At 46.6% G+C, this 17,748-nt stretch overlaps 1 long non-coding RNA gene across 1 annotated transcript; it reads left to right on the top strand.

Annotated features, from left to right (window-relative positions):
* Nucleotides 1-14,706: 14,706 nt before the first annotated feature.
* LOC109264604 (uncharacterized) lies at nucleotides 14,707-16,659 on the top strand. Its single transcript, XR_002078795.2, has 2 exons — nucleotides 14,707-14,990; nucleotides 16,232-16,659. It is a non-coding gene; the product is annotated as an uncharacterized LOC109264604 (long non-coding RNA).
* The last annotated feature ends 1,089 nt before the right edge of the window (nucleotides 16,660-17,748 follow it).

The raw sequence follows: 17,748 nt of genomic DNA, 5'->3' as shown, positions 1-17,748 counted from the left end.
TCCTGCAAATGTGTGCTGAGTGCCTGCTGTGAGTCACTCTACATTTATCATTTCATTTTAATTTAAAATGCTTCACCCAATATTGTAAAGTGAAATGCCACAAAGATTAATACTCAGAGAATCGTTTCATGATAGCTCTTATCTTTCCTGGCACCACGCATGAGAAACCCACACGAAGCAAGAAGTCAGATGTCAAAGGTCCAGGAGACAACATGAAAAACACTGAAAATAAAAGAAGAAGAAGAAGAAGAAGAAGAAGAAGAAGAAGAAGAAGAAGAAGAAGAAGAAGAAGAAGAAGAATACCTAAGAACAACAGTTTTGAGAAACAAACAAAATAAGCTCAAAGCACAGCACGGAACCCTTGGTCCCAAGAAAGTATTTTGCAACTTAAAGGAAAAGCAACGCAGTGCATCTTGAGAAACAAGCACATTTCTGAGACTGAACCACAGCTGAACCTTTGGGAATAACTTCCATGCCCTGAGGGGCTGCAGCACAGGAGCAGGAGAGTGGTTCACAAGGGCCACCTGAAAAGTCTCCAGGCCCTACCACCAGGGGACATCGAGAGCTCTCTAGGGAAGCCAGGAGAAAACCAGAGACCCCATCAACCATCAGAAAAGCAAGAACAAAAGTGGCAACTAGACCACAAAACAAAAGGATTAAGTCAACGAGTCAAGAGGGGTTGATCTAGAATAGTCCTGTGCAGATGCAGCGGTACGGATTAGCTGAGCAGGTAGAACGAGGAGGAACACGGGCGGATGCCCTTCCAAACCTGCCAGGACACACTGTCCTCTGGGAGTTTCTGTTTTTGTTATGTGTGTTTAATATTTGAGAGCATTGCCTTGTGTGCATTCCTGATAACTACATATTTGGACACTTGGCTCTCTTAATGTTTTAATATATCTTTCCCAGTTTCCTGTCACCCAGAACTTGATTGGCCACGGATTTCCTTCTCTAAAGTCAAAAAGGAAGAGTGACAAACTGTGCTTTGCACATCATTTTTTTGGTCACGGTCACCCCCTCCCTCCCCCACTTGCATGGATAGAGCTGTGATGAGGGGGGGGTATGGAGTGCTGGATTTGTCGGCATTATTGTGAATCTAGAAACAAGCTGAGGGAACTCCTTGCCCGCTCCAACTCTTACTGAAGTGTCTAGAAATTCCTCAGTGACGAACTGAAATCTTCCCAGGCTTTGAATGACTGAAAATTCTTCCTCACCCTCTCTACCCCTCCCACTGATTCGCAGAGGGGGTTCACGGTCTGCTGCTCAAACCTGGTGCCTCGGTCTCCAGGGATGATAGGAAATCCACACAGAGAGGCAGACCCCCCATGTGGAGGTAGTTCCCCTGCTAAACCTCTGCCGTAGTTTCTTGGTTTCGCTCCACATTCTTATAATCTCCGAACCACAGACCATTTGATTTAAACCCCCAATTCTCACTCAAGCTGGCACCAGTCAGTCCAGAAGAACCTTCTGCTTCGCGGCGGAGGAGACAAAATTTCCCCCCACTCTGCGCGTCTCTGTCTGCTCGGAAAACGGGCATGCGTACCTTGGCCAATCTTGAAGCTCTGTTTTGGAGCCTTTTGCCCACAAGATCCAGGCCTCCCTTTCTCAGCCCCTTTTCTTAAATGTCACCTTCTCAGTGAGCTCTTCCCTGGTGACTTTATCCAAAATGCCACACCTCCTCCAACCCTGAACTCCCCTTATCCCACTTCCCAGCTTTAATTTTTCTCTTTAGTACCGATTACTATCTGATTTATGACTTAAATCTTTGACTTACGTTGTCTTGTCAATTGACCCCTCCCCCACCCGTGGGGTTCTGGTAAATGGGTAACAGTAACAATAAATGTCTCCGCAAGGCAGGGTGGGTTGGGGACCGGCGTGTGCACTGTCTGTCAGAGGTGTAAGTGCCCACACTCCGGCCCATTGGGAGGATGGCTGTGTTTAACAACCGGCTTGCAAATTCCTGAGTCTTTCACAATTTGCTCTTGCAAAGTGGTTTGAACCAGCTTCAGCACAATGCTGGCTCTCAGCACACTGGGGAATCCCGTGAGGGTGTCTCACGAGGGCAGCAGTTAGTGTGTGCTTTGTCAACCGCTGTAACCTCAGCCCTCTAAAGAACTGTTCAATGAACGTACGGGTATAAACGCATTATTTTATAATTGGGATCATTGTATACAAAGAACAATGTATTCTGTCATTTTTACTTAAGCTTACAATAAGAACGGTGTCCATGCTATTTCATGTTACTTGATAATATTTTAATGGTGCTATGATGCTTAATAATTTAGAGTATGATTTGTCATGCTACTCTTTGAAATTTAGGTAAATTGAATCTCATGTTAAAAATAACACTATTGTAGGGGCGCCTGGGGGGCTCAGTCGGTTAAGCCTCCGACTTTGGCTCAGGTCACGATCTCATGGTTTGTGGGTTCGAGCCCCGCGTCGGGCTCCGTGCTGATGGCTCGGAGCCTGGAGCCTCTTTTGGATTCTGTGTCTCCCTCTCTCTCTCTCTGTCCTGCCCCACTCATGCTCGGTCTCTCTCTCTCAAAAATAAAATAAAACATTAAAACAATTAAAAAAAATAACACTATTATAAATATCCTTGAACATAAATATGTATTCAGATTAACTAAGGGAAAGATAATGGTGTATTGTTTAAGGTTAATCAAATCATACTGTAAGTAGTATGGGAAGTAAATTTGTGAGGATTTCAAATGATATTCTGAAGCTAATATGATACAAGAATGTTTGACCAAACTTATGTGATATTAGAATATATTTTTTAAAAATATAATGTGAACCAGAAGAACAGGCAAGGAATCCAAAATGCTGACTTTCTTTCTATACGAATTTAATAGAAGGAATAACTGTCATAAACAATGAAGAATGTACATCATTTTTAAACTTTTTTTTTATGTTTATTTACTTTTGAGAGACAGACAGACAGAGTATTTGTGGGGGGAGAGCAGAGAGAGAGACACACGCAGAATCTGAAGTAGGCTCCAGGCTCTGAGCTGTCAGCACAGAGCCCAATGCAGGGCTTGAACTCATGAACCACGAGATCATGATCCGAGCCGAAGTCGGATGCTCAACCGACTGAGCCACCCAGGCGCCCCAAGAATGTACATTTAAAAAAAAAGGAGTTGGGGGTAAGTGGTTACAATACGGAAAAAAAATAATTTAGATTCATATTTCATATCATGCAGTAAAATAAAGTCAATTTGGATAAAATAATAAAAAATAAAATTAAGTTACAAAATACAATTTGTTTGACAACTCTAGGAATGAGGCTTTCCCAAGGATTAAAGCAATATAAAAAACTATAAAGAAATTATATCTTTAAAAAGATTTCAGGATGGAAGGACTTTTGAAGCTTCTGTCCCATGAACACTAACAAAATTAAAATTAAAAGAAAGAGTTGTGGTCAAGTACAACAGACAAAATCTCTTAAAATCTTCTCCAAATCTGTAAAAACTCTAAGAAGTCATACATAGATAAAAGGTTAAAAACTATAACAAGAAATTTCATTTAAGGGTAAGTGCAAATGGTGAACACACATTAGGAAAAATAAAAATCAACTCAACCCATTGATCACTTAAAGCAGTTCAAAGTAGGATTTTATTGGAAGAGATTGTATGCTTAGTTCAAGGCTTATCAGGGGGTATAGCTCAGGGGTAGAGCATTTGACTGCTTCGTTCAAGGCTTTTTTCGTTTATTGCACCACCTGGGTGGATTCCTCTCAGCTCTCCCATACCTTCATTGAACCAAATGTAGATTGATCCAAATGTGGATCTCAGTTTGTCCATTCCTAATTCAGTAATGGAGATGCCAAAGGAAATATCAGAAACTTGCCAAGGTAACCAACAGAGCCTAGAGCTGATATGTGATTGTATTGTCCTGAGAGATATTAGAATAACATTTTCTTGTTCTTTCTAAAGAAAAGCAAAACCTCAAAGAGCCAACAGGCCGGAAGCAAATCCACTTGGAGCCCAAGTACATTGCTTGGACCCTGCTTCATGTTTGGGCCCTTTATGAAGTTTCAACGACAGATGTAGGTGCATCTATGTACTTCATGTACACTGGGACCCAACTGGTAAAATTCTGTTGTCATTGGGAATGTATCCAACTTTACTGGTGACTCTCAGTCATTGAATCATAGACTGCCACGGGTGGAAGAGATGGCAGGTCCTATCTGATCCCAACCTTTGTGGAGCCCCTGTCTGCCTACCTACTAGGTTAGGCACACAAGGTATTTCCTTGGAAATTCTGTTTCCTTGTCATGTCCATGGCCATCGCAAAGATATGGTTCTAATGGTTCTGAGAGCAGGTGATGAGATTCGAAGCATACAGGGGTAAAGGGAACATCAATCGTTATTTTAAGAGTAAGCTATAATTTTTGAGAAGGGAAACATAAGGTGAGTTTGTTCTCTCTGGAATTCTGCATGCTGGCCCTTTCCAAATGGTGACACCAGCCTCCTTATTGAGGAATAAATGGACATTGGTGTATGGATGGGAGCATAGATGTGCAGTTGGTCAGGCCAGGACTCAAAATATGACTGTACGTATGCCTGGACAATGGCTTCACTTCTGGGACCCCAGCTCCCTGATTTTCAGGTGGGAGTATTGGGGAGAAAGACACACATCACATGAAAAGTGAGGTAACTGAGGTGCCAAGAGATGAAGGGACTCTCCTAAGGTCACAGAAACAGAAACTCAGAGAGGAGCCGACTGCGTACCTTCTGATTTCTAGTCTAGTCCCATAGAAATGTCACGATAGTAGGGTGCACTATTGCTTTTTGGCTGGCGGGACCATTCCTGGGCTGTGTTTGCGCGGACGTGTTCATGAAATGCACGTTGAATACTTCTTCCGGAAATGGGATTTGGAAAATCGTGACATCCCAATTGCAGGCAAAGGCAGAGAGCCTCCAATCTTGCATCGAGTGCTAGGCAGGTCCAGTTACCAAGTTTTCTGAATCTCCATCACACATCTGTAAAATAGACATTCTAATACTGCATTCACAGAATTTGGGGAATGTCAAGTTGGAGCACATAGGAGCGGCAAGCGTCCAACATACATGTCTTTCCCTACTCTGGATCGAAGGTTTTGAACCCTTACCCATCACCACGCGAAACCCCTGAGACTCAGGGGTGGGTGTTCCGGATCCTTTGTTTAATCCGCAGAAATAAGCCCGTATCGCTACATAAGCAGCCGAAGTGAATGTGGGTAAAAGAGCATTTTTACAGCAGGTCTTAACCCGGACGCCCGTTGGCACAGAAACAGAAGCCAATCTGCCAAGGCTATGAGTCTGCCTGGGCCCAGCCCTTCCAGAGTTGAGGTTCTCAGATCCTGCAGGGAAGCCTCCTCACCCACTGCACATGCTGAAGCAGGGATACCAAGCTTCGGTGCTGTGTCCGAAGCTGTGCTGGGCCCTGAATGAGCAGCAGCGGGTAAGACAGACTCCGTCCCTTCTCTAACGAGCCCCTTGCGCTGAGACTCTGTAATCACCCCCACAACATCCCGGGTGTGGGGACAAAACTTAAACAAACTGGATCCATTAGACAACCCTGGAGATATAGAATCTTCTAGAGGGAGACGGAGGAAAAGCTTAGCCGTTGGCCTGAGTAGGCCACTTAAAATGCCCTGGTTTTCAGTAGTCTCTCCTTCCTCCTGTCAGACCCATGAAGATAAGAGGACACATTCCAAAACTGAGCATCAGTGTAGGGGTGCAGAGAAGTTTCAGCGACGGAGCTTTGGGGACTGGAGGACCGTGGTTAGGCACATATTCAATGTATTCAACACCACCCATCCCCCTTGCCGCTCAGCCCTGCGTGGGCCCGTGCAGGGCTGTGTTATTCCTATCTCCCCTGTTGGAGTACCTGCGAGATGGCTCCTGTCACACAGCTCAAAGGGCTTCTCTTCAGCCTCGGCCCTGCTCTAATTGTGCTCTCTGCACTGGGGGATGACTTGGGCCAAATTCTGTGCATCCCAGCCTCTTCCTTAAGCACCCGATGAGTCTTCAGCGATGCAAATGAAGGAAATGTGCATGAAACAAAACACAGGCCAATGGCGAGGAGTGTCCACATTTGGGGGACTCTGGTGTAGCCGAGGAAAGCACGTTTGGGCCCATGTCCGTGAGCTGTTTGCTCCCCACAACTCAGAGTGTGTCCGCTTTGTTGGGAGGCCTCAGCCTCGGGGAGCCCCTGGGCATGTGGGGCCATTGCTCCCGCTTGACTCAGTACCTCGTCCATCCAGCTGTTCAGTTCTAAGTCTTCACTGTTCAAATACGTTTTCTCCATGACTGCCCGGATGCTCCCAAGGACACACATTGTTCCTCTTGTTGTCCAGTGATGGAACTGGGTCAAGCAGTGGGACCGCGGCGCCCAGCGCCACATCTGGTAAGGGACAGAGGCAGAGCCTAAGCCTAGCCACCTGCCTCTCAGACCCTGGTCCTCCCCAGTGTGTCCTAGGACTTCCAAGTGTGACTTTCCCTCCCCAGTCCCAGAATCCACTCTGGAAAGGGGAGCAAAGCAGTCTCTGGTAATTTAGCAAATCCTCTAATAAAAACATGGCCTTCAGTTTGGACCTTCCGCCCAGAGCCTAGTTTGAACCCTTATGCTGGGCAGAAGAAGGACAGCTTGTGCTCATCCTGCTGGTTGTCTGTGGCTCCGTGCTTCACAGGGCCTGGGTGGCTGCTACCTCCCGCCGTCCATCCCACCAAGGGAGCTGGTGACCCTATGACAAGTCCATTGTGCCCCGGGCCGGCTGCCAGGTGCTCACTCTGCACAGGACTGTATCATGTCCCCATTTTCCTGGAATTCAAGGAGTAAGAATGAAACCAACTCCTTATTCCCTCCTCAATTATTTCCAGCTTCATTTTCCAGGTTTCCCGCATGGCATTGTTTTCCCAGCAACTGTGAAGCAATGAAACTATTAAAAAACTCAAACACTGCGCACGGACTGTTTATCAAGAAAACAAGCATAGAAAAAAAAAGATCCTGCAAATTTGGCCAGCGAAAATTTCAGCGTGGGGAGGAGGGAAAGGGAATGGCCATGGGGAGGGTCAGGTTTCTCCTTGAAATGCTGACCAGCTGGACTGGGGCCGGGGTGAAACTTCCATGGGTGCACACACGCGCACACGGTGTGAGATCATACGGGTCCCGCTGTCTGTGCGGGGCTTTGCTAGGAATTAGAACGATTCTGATTTCCTTTTAGATAATTTATGAAGTCCTCTTAAACACACCCACTCCCTTGGGGCAACGATTTTCAAGCAAGAACTGAGCTTTCGGTGATGGATTTTTTTGGATATTAGGGATATTAGTTCAGCATGATTTAATTTGTGGATTTGGTTGAGGAGAGCAAGAACGGAGAGACAGTCAGACAGATGTGGGCTGAGAGATTCCGGGGCCTCCCCTCTCCCCCTGGCGTTTGCTCCTTGCAGCATCTCAGTCCAAGCTCAAACCCAGGTGGAAAACAGGGTCCTGGATCTCGGAGGCCTGTGTTCAGTTACATCTCCCCTGTGAGCCACTCAAGGACCGAGCTGGCTCAGGCCATTGCACCAGCACCTGCCGAGTCCCCCAGCTCACTGTCATCTGCCCTGGGGTGTGAATGTCGTGATAACTCAGAGATCCAAGGGTGGCTGGACTGGCCACTTGGAGCCTGGAAGAGGTTGGGGCTGGATGGGCTTTTCTCTACCAGCTCGTCCATCTGTGCTCGGCCCTTAGTGAGACTGCCGTTGGTCCCCAGCTCATAGGCCACAGCAGAGTAGAGGTGTGAAGGCTCTGGGGAGTTTTTACTGCCCTCGGCTAGGAGAAAACAAAGGGCTCCCCCAAGGCAGACAAGAGAGAAGAGAAGGCATACTCAGGAATGTGATTGGGAGGCTTCTGGTCTCACCCACCATCTGCAGTCATTCCCAGCTGGGCCCCCAAATGGCTGGCTGGGCCACCGTGGTGCCTGGAGACTGTGGAAACATACATTTCCTCTGTGCATCTCCTCAGTCCTGGGGCTTCAGGGACTAAAACGCCCGGTCTTCCATTAGAGGCAGGTCCAGATGGCCCGTGCGTTGTTCCCAGACCCTCGGGCTACACACAGCTTTAGCTGCTGCTTTTCCTCATTTGGGAGAGTGAAAACATGGGCTTGGAAGTCTCTGAGCTTTCTAATTGGGCCACCAGCTGATCTGCCCAGCCTTTTCTCTCTTAACCAACTTGACCTTCTAACATGAATGGGGAAAGTGCCTATTTGCTTAAGCTTGTATTTTCCGTGGTTATACAGTAAAATCCCATTTTTATAAGCATCGTTTAGCTCACAGCATAATGAGGAACCGTTCAGCCATCCAAAAAAGCCAGTCAGGCTTCCTTCCAGTTTGAGACAGGATGCTGGAGGAGAGGGTCAGCCGGGAGAGGGAGGCACTGTCTCCATCCTGCACAGAAAGGTCGGGGGTGGGAGGAGTTGCTACAACACGGGTGAACTTTGAGAACCTTAGGCCGAGTGAAATAAGCCAGTTGCACAAGGACAAATACTGTGTGATTTTACTTACAAGAGGTACTTAGAGTAGTGAAGATCACGGAGACAGAAAATGAAATGGTGGTTGCCAGGGGCTGGGGGGCATGGGCAGCTAGTGTTTAAGGAGACCAGAGTTTTGGTTTTGGGAGATGGAAGGAGGTCTGGAGGTGGGTAGGGGTGATGGCGGTACAAGCCTGGGAATGCACTCATCACCGCTGACCTGTACCTTTAAAGATGGTTAAGATGTTAAACCTCGTGCCATGTGTATGTTACCACAGTTTGGAAACAAGACGGGGATTCAGTAGAGCCAGACTGCATTTGACTGAGGGGTAGGGAAAGTGCCTCTGGACCCTGCGTCTCTAGCTCATCAGCAGCCTCGGAGGAATCTAATGCTTTCGTCTTCTTCCCAGGGCTGATGCCGCCACTGTAAGTTCTCATGCAGCAGGAGCATTCATTCAAGGTTCTGGCATAAAATCGAGGGCAAGCCTCACCACGACAGGAAGCGGGGGTTGGTTAGATCGCTCAGTGTCTTCACCGGGGCATGAGCTGCTGCTCGTCCCGCGGTGGTATCAGTTATGTTTTGTTTATTCACTTGCTCCTTCTGTCCTTCGTCATTCGGCAAGCTTTTCCTGGGGACAGTTTCAGGGCCGGCACTGCGCTGGGGAAATGCTTTGGTCCTGGGCCATAAGTACATATGGACATACACTCACCCCATTAAAGGCGTAACTTCACAGAACCCTGTAAGCGTTCTGACTTTGAGCTTTTAATCTGGTCATGGAGGATAAATAGGAATTTACTAGATGAGGCTGAAGAGCAGAGTGTGTGCCCACATACGTCCCTGCGAGGAGAGCTGCAGGGAGAGCCACTCCATCTGTACCCGGCCCCTGCTCCCAGGGTCCTGGGCGCCACCCCACACGAGGTGCCCGGTGGAGAGAGCTCGCAGAAATATTCCAGGTACACTGAGCCGGGGGGTGAGGGGGGGGGCATGCTTCGAGTTAGTAACACATGTTTAGCATAAAACCTTACTAATTCACTGCTAACAATGACTCAGTTCAGCTATTTGGAGCCAGAAAAGCCCCAGGCGAGCTCTCCGTTGGAACTGGCATCTGCTCAAGTGGAAGAATTGCTTCTTTGAAAAAAGAAAACACACGTGAAGGACGGGAGGCAGACCTGTACTCCCCGACGCCTCTGTCAGGTTGCAAGTCCCCAGGAAGGGCGGGAGCCTTGGGATTGCCCCGGCGGATAAAATCTTGTCCACTGTGGATCTGGCTATGCCAAAGTAGAGCGATTTAGCCACTGCACAGACAAAATAGGAAACACACATTTTCTGTAGCAGCAGGCAACAGTGTTTTTGTTGGTTTTTGTCAAACAAACCTTAAACCCTTCGCCTTTTGACAACGTACGGAACAGAAACATTTATATTCTGTGTGAACCTCACTTTCCCAATACACGGAGGCCAGCTCCAGAAGTCCAAAAACCCAGATCAACTTTTGGCAGAAATCTCGGTCCAGAGCAGGAAGGTTGTAAGAGTTTATATTCTTCTATCTAGACCAAAGGCTCTTGTGGGGTGGCTGTTGATTTGTCTGGCTCAAAGAGCAGAGCCTCTGATACAATATAAAATAGGTAATATAATAAAAATACTTCATAAATCAGAAACTCTGTCGGACTGGGCCTATGCTCTGTCAACTCTGAAATAAACATGCAGGAACCTTCTCTGACTTCATTTCCTCTTGGTTTCTTCATCCGTGTGCTGCCCGAGTGAGTCTGTCCTCCGTTTGTTTTCGTTAATTCCCCTGGTCCATCCCACACCAGGTTAGTCCCGCTGCAATTCCCAATGAACCTTGCCTTGGCCCGCAACGTGGCATGGAGGGCTGTGTTTTTCTTCCGTCTCCTGGTGGAGTGGAGGGGACAGGGCTGAACAGCAGCCTGCACAACTGGCTGATCAAGCACTTATCAATCATCCTGACACAGAAAGGTCTGGCTCTCACAATGGCGTTTTACTTAATGAATCTGGTGAACTTTTCCTTTGGAAAAGGGTGTAGCCAATACCAGGCAGTTATCTGTGAATAAGGGATGCCTAGCATGTCAAGACTTCAGGGTCACCAACTTGCCGTTTGGCATGGGCACGATGAGACCCAGGAAGGAAAGCAATTCGCTCAGAGTCAGTGAGTTGGAAGAGCGATGGCATCTGGACTCCCTCATTGGAAAGACAACCTTGAGAACAGCTACTTGTAGAAGTCCCTTCTTTACAATGCAGGCTTTGCTTGCTCATGGCCCTCTGCTCCCCAGCACAGCACAGTGATGCCTTTGTTTCATAGTCCTCCTGGTCAGAACTTCTCTTTACATTGATTTCAAATCTGCCCCAGTCTTTGGCTGCCAATCACTGGTTCTAGTTCTGGTGCCCGAATTGAAATAGAATGAGTACATTCTTTTTTTCCATGTGATGTTTCTTCAAGAATCCCCAGGCTTCTAGAATATTCTCCCAAGTTTTTACTTTTCCAGATTAACCACATTTCTTTGGTCTCAAAATTTCCAGACACTTCTATCTTTTCTTCTGATGTGTTTGAAGTCGCCAGTCATTAGTCGTAAAACATTGTGTCCGGAATGGGTCACAGTGGTCATGGTGAGCTGACCAGTATTGCTAAAGATATCCTGGACCATCTGACTCATCGAACTGGTGCATTCTTGGGTCCCCCTTTGTTTGTTGGTCCCCCATTACTTGTATTTACTTATTCAACTATCTATTTCTTGACATCCTCAGTCCTAAAAGGATTTAAGGTGACAGCTAAAAATATAATATGGCCATATCTAAAAATATTAGTTAAGAAACTAGCAAAGGGATAGCATGAATAGGGAAAATAGAGAGACCCAAAAGTTATATTGGCAGGTAAAATGCATTCCAGGAGATCCTGTAACCCAGCCAGAGATAGGCCACATATTTGGCTCTAAGTTTCCTAGCAACAAGTGGAACGATGGTAACATAATCATTTATGTGTCAGAGTGCACATAAAGGAAACTCAAGTCGGTGACTCGGGACAATCATAGCTATTCCTGGTGCTGAGGCTTAAGAGAAATATTTCTCATTGACCCTGTTAGAGGTGACTGTATGATATAACCCTTAACAACATTCCTCGAGCAAACACAGAACATTTCCTGAGGCTCTGGTTGCTTACATGCCCCTGAACTGCTGCTGATCTTATGACATATCCCAACATAATGCATCTGATGCCGTTGATTTTCTAAGCCATGTTTTTATCCCTGATACATTTATTTTAATGTGTGGTTTGGGGACTTCTTACTTAAAAAGGAAGATGGTGAAACGTAGGAGCATCCGTGTCACTCAATGCCTCTTGATTTTCAAGGTTCTATGATTTTCAACCTTTTTGTTACTGGATCACATCCTTGTAATATTCTCCCGAGATCCTGTTGCTTTTATATATTATTATTATTATTTTTATTATTATTTTAAATGAAATCTGTTGTGAGGTTAGGGACACTGCAGGAACCTTTCTGTTCTGATATTTTAGCTCAGGAAAGGTCTAGCTGGAAGCCTGGGGTTACGCTGGACCTCTATCCCTCCTCCAAGTATAGAATAACTTCAACTCTCCCAAAGCCCTGGATTCCAGATGTCTCCATCCAGCTGCAAGGAGGGGGCAAGAAAGGGAATGTTTTGGTGCCTCAGCCTGATAGGCTCTGATGTTAAGGGAGAGAGAACAGTCCCTTCTTCTGGTCAGCAGTGATTCTGATATTCTTCTGATCAGCAGTGAGACTGGAGTAGCCTTGCCTCTATGGTCTCATCAAATGCTACTCAAATGTGTATCATGGTGAGCTCCGTCTTTCTAGCAGCTCATTCTTAGATTTTAGCCTCCAGTCAATGGAATTGACAGCCTTCCATGACCTCCTTCCCTCTCCAACTTCCTCCAGCAGGACTCCATGCCTAGCAGTCACCATCGACATCCAATCCATCGACACCCCTGGGCACTGCTTGTGACTAGCCTCTGCAGAGCAGGAGTTTGGAAATGCTTCTCTTTGTCATCCCAGCACCTGATTGCTTTGCTTTGTTTGCTTTGAATTTCCTCCATTTCTCCTCACATCTGCATGGGTCAGATGAAACACTGCCTTCCTTCCTAATGTTAATATCATGCAACAAGGAAGCATTTGTGTCCTCTCAGGCAAACTGCCACAGTTGATTTCATCAATTCTGACTCTAACTACCAATGTATCTCTAGAACTTTTGCTGTCTCTATAGTTGTCTGAATGCTTAAAAAATTGCTAATTTAGTGTCAGTCGGTAAATTCATACAAAGAGGGTACAGTTCCAGAACTATGCCAGGGAAAGAGAGAGAGAGAGAGAGAGAGAGAGAGAGAGAGAGAGAGATTTAAAGATAGAGACAGAGAAAGATACTGAGAAAGAGAGAGAGAGGACTTTATTTCTGGGGTTTTGCCCCCAATGTAGTAAAGAAGTTAACATAAAGCATTAACATAAAGTTAACATAACATTCGAGTCCAGGACTTGGGGCATGCCCCTCCAAACAAATTCCCCAGTTTTCTAATAAAAATGGCCAAGACTTTAAATTCCACTTTGTAGATAAAGACACATAGGGACACACTATTCAGGCAATTTTCCCAGCTCAGGGTGAGGGAAACAAAAATTCCAGTAGTATCTGGGTCTGGTCTGGTAAGTGGAATCTGGTTCAATTTCCACTCTCGAACGGGGTCATTACAACTCCCAACTTGCAACAATAAACAGGGATAGTTTCTATTCTCTTTTCATTTCGTGATGACTCAAACCAAGAGTAAGAGGAGAGGAGAAAGGGTTTATGTGCTCTGGTGGAACCAGCTGGAGATTTTGCCCTCTGTGTGGGAGAAGCCCACTTGGGATGAGTCCCCAGGCCCAGAACGACCGTATGCCTGGTGGCTTCTCAGATCTGCTTTTCCTCCTTGGAGAATGCTGCGCCTTGGCCCTGAACAAGAACACAAATGCTATCAGAAAGTTTGGGGGTATCATCCACCTAAAATGCTATGCGCGTACTAAATACACAAACGCTAGTATTTCTGGAGTTGTAAACACATCACACATGTAGTGTCCCGCTCAATTGTCACACAGCTGTATAATGTCAGGATTATTAGTAACAGTAGCATCACCCCCACTTTCCAGATGACGAAACTGAGGTTTGAAGAGCGTAAGGAGCATTTGCAACAAGGGCCTTGAACCAGGTACCTGAGACCCTCATGGCACCACTTGCTTATAGACTGACCTTTGACTGCTAGTCTCCTCACTCCAGGACCAGCCCGGACCACCTGACACCAAATGTGGCCCATCTCATTCCTCCTTCTTGGCGTACCTTTTTCCTCCATTGTGGGTGCAGTTGGAAACACCGAGGCTCCCAGAAGTAGCCGTTGCAGCTTCAGAGAATGAGGTCTGTGACTCCTGGTAGCTGTCCACCTGGACGAAGGGAGAAGAGAAAGAATTTTTAAGAAGATGACACATTCTTTGTTATTGTTGGCACTCACGGTGCTGAACACATTTCAGCTGAGCAAGCACGAGTGACTGGATTCTAAGAGCTCCACAGACTTCATCTCACACTGTGTGGAATTGTTAAGGGTTATTGAGTGTTCTCTTCATGGCCCCTTAAGTTCTCTGAAATAAATCTCTGTCCTTGGCAAACACACTGAGGGCTTTTCAGTCTCCATGCCCCATTGAAATGTCAAAGTATGACAGGAAGGCATGGCTTCTCCTTGTTTGGGAGGCTTGATAGAGCAAACCAATGATGTATGCAAACCAGCTGGGGGCTTCACCAGGATTTCTGTGAAAATATGTAGATTTCTACCAACTGTTGCCTTTATATGTTGGTGTGCAGGTCTAAGCACCTAACAGATGTGTGGAGCCGTCGGGTGCCCCCAAAATAGCAGACTGAGTTTAAGGACTCCTCTCCGTGTGAAAGGACCACCCAGAACTCCTCTTCCCAGGGAGCTCGGTTGCAAAGAGCAGCCTGGCAGGGGTGATCTGGTCTGGCGACAACACTCTTGCCTTCTCTCCTCCCTCGCAGCCTTTAGAGCTCAGTAGCACATTGATGGAAATTTAACCAGATCTTTCTAATTGCTATTTTATAGATGACAGAAGTTGAGACCTGGGATGCATTTCTCTCTAAGGATTCAGAACGTGGGCTACACCAAGAATCAATGGGGAAAGCATCCAGATGAGGAAGGGCCCCTTCAAATGAGTGTCATGCCAGGGGAGTGAACCCAGAAGGCAAATGACACGAGTGGTGACCTCCGAGTGGGCTGGTGACATCAGAATGCACATGGAGGTTGTCCACGGGAACTGAGAGCTGAGTGAGCAAAGAGCCACCCTGTTGGTGATGACCAAGAGGGAAGACATCTGAGAGAAAATGGGAACAGCATCTGTTGTGCTTGGTTATGGTACGAGCCAGGGTGGATAGGAGATGAAGGCGTGTGGTAGCATCTGACGGGAACGGAAGGCATCTGGAGAGGTGGGCACGCTATCTGACTAGGCTTAAGGAAGTGCTTCTCAACCAATGGTGACTTGGTGCCCCAGGGACATTTGGCAATTTTTGTTTTGGTGATTACAACTGGGCTGGGGGTGTTACTGACATTTCTTGGGAAGGGGCCAGGGATACTCTTAAACGCCCCACAGTATTTAGAGCTCACAACAAAGAATCAACCAGACCAGAATGTTAATAACATAGAGATTAAGAAACCGTGTTTAAGAGTTTGTGAATGTTTAAAGCAGTACCTAATGCCATTTTTCACTTGTGCCTGTCAATTCTACCACCTTGATTTGAGATTAATTTTCTCTGGTTCTACAGAGTCATTTCCCACCTCGTAGACTAATGTCATGGCATAAGAGGACGACGGTTTAGAAGTATACAAGCAAATTCTGCCATAGATTAGGCCCCGACTCGTTCTCCCAAGCTGGAGGCAATCTCTTCCTCCTTGGAACTCACTAGGGTTCTATCTGTGCTTCTAGAGATTTTGAAACTTTATCTCATCTGAGCCCGATTAATTCACCTCCCACCCTTTGTGGCAGCCACCTGAATGTCTTTTCCCTAGAGAATACCTAATGAATGTTTGCAATCCACGCAAGGCCACTGAGGCAGAATTGAAGCTGAATTTCCAGGCATTCTTTACATGTTTATCTGGTTTGGGAAAGAGTGGTCAGATGTACTTTCAGAGCCCGTCTCCACTGGAAGAACCCATGGGAAGAGGACCAGAGCCCCATTACTATAATAGTCTTATCATGTTACTTATTTGCCCCCTTGGATTCCAGCAGTTTCTCACTTTTATGGCCTTGAGGCTCCATTGGAGACAGAAAATGGCATACTCTTCACTCACCTGGTCTCTCGTCTGCTGCCCACATAGAAATGTTGTGTGCTTCCTGTGTACTCACTAGGGGACTCTGAATAAATGAATCTAACACTGTCCTAAGTGACCTTGTGAGGTGTGAAGAGTAAGAAACCATCCCTCCCTTGACAAGTTCTCACTTAAGTGAAGAGGACAGATGGGTCCATAAATCATTTTGATAGATGGATTGAATGCCTGAGTAGAAGGCATATACGGTGTCTGTGAGGACACAGCAAAAGAAGACTCATCGGCCCTGGTGGGAAGGGAGGGGACAGCGAGTTGGGGAGGGCCACATCTTAACTGGCCTTCAAGGAGGCACAGGTGATCAGATGGAATGGCATGCTTAAGAGGGGCTTCTTTCTTCACTTAGAGGAACAAGTGGCCAAGAAAAGAAGCCGTGGCATCCACCTTGCTGCCAAGGCGACCCAGCCATTTCTTCCCATGGCTTTGACATGAGGGACAGACCGCCAATCTGGAGGGTGAAAACAATGGATGAATATCCAAGTTCTTGAACCACAAGACCTTCCAGAGTCTGAATGTGACCCAACTGCCTCATCATCTACCCCCATGCTCTCCCCCCAGATCTCGGCCATCCCCTTCTAATTCCTGGTTACGGCAGAATGTTCTTGATTCTCCAGGCCACCATGTACTGTGTCCTTTCCTAGTTTGGAAAGCATCCTCCACAGGTGATTTTTCTATTTGTGAGAGTCTCACCTATCTTTGGTTGTAATGTCAAAGGCCGCTTTTTTCTTGAAGCATTTCCACTGTGCCTGGGTAGAAACCCTTGCTTCTGTCACAGCTCTTCCTATTTGGGTTTTGTATCATATGAGTGCTAAGGATGTTTGAGTTTATCTGTCTCTCATGTGCTCCCTTGAGGCCATGCGTGATATATTTTTTAAAGTTTATTTCTTTATTTTGAGAGAGACAGAGCGTGTGCACGCATGAGTGGGGGAGAGGCAGAGAGAGAGAAGGAGAGAGAGAATCCCAAGCAGGCTCCGCGTTGATAGTGCAGAGCCTGACACGGGGCTCGATCCCACGAACCCTAAGATCATGACCTGAGCCGAAATCAAGAGTCAGATGCTTAACCAACTGAGCCACCCAGGCGCCCCACCATGCAAGATATTTTTAACATACATTTGTATATTTGTTATCACCCTCTCTATCCAGTGTCAGCTTTAATGAATATGTAGCAGGTGCTAAATAAATGTTTGCTGTTGACAAAGATGATAAGTAGAAGGCAAGTTTCATTATATTTTTCAGGAACAAGTGGGTGCCTACAAAAAGGACTCGTGGGCTTCAAAGAAATATTGACTCTTTTCAAACTCCACCAGGGTTCACCTTTGCTGGTGTTCCTAAATACATAGACTTCCATGGTGCAGAGGGGATATTAAAGTTCAAAGAGACATAGAAATCAGGTTGAAGATGGTAAGTGATCAGACACTTAAGGGAATAGGAGCATTTCCTCGTTTTTGGACTGGAGTAGAAACGTCTGTAATCCAGATACTTAAAACTTGTCTGGGTGAATAGGTGGGGGAGGTTTCACAGAACAGCCTGGAGCAGGGCCCTCGGGGATGAACTTGATGTGATCGTAAAGGTCACATCCAACCCCAGAGCTTCGAATTCCATGATAGCACATCTGCTTTTGATTGCAGGGGTTCTGAGCACTGGGCTTAGGGCAGGACGCCATCTGAAGGAGGAAATACTAAGCCTGTCTGCAGGTCTGGATGTTCCCACAACGGGAGACCAGCTAAGCCCTGTGGCCGCAGGAAAGACACTGGAGCTTTGTCTCCGAGGCCCCACACATGTAGAACTTTGCAGCCCGTGCTGGCCTCTCTGAACGAATGAAATGGAGCATGCGGGATGTGAAGTCCGGGAAAGTGGTCCCCA

Source organism: Panthera pardus, unplaced genomic scaffold (assembly GCF_024362965.1).
Source record: "Panthera pardus isolate Hobbes unplaced genomic scaffold, ASM2436296v1 HiC_scaffold_22, whole genome shotgun sequence".
Classification (NCBI taxonomy): domain Eukaryota; kingdom Metazoa; phylum Chordata; class Mammalia; order Carnivora; family Felidae; genus Panthera; species Panthera pardus.
Note: the sequence above shows the minus strand (reverse complement) of the source record. Positions and strands in the feature narration are given on the sequence as shown.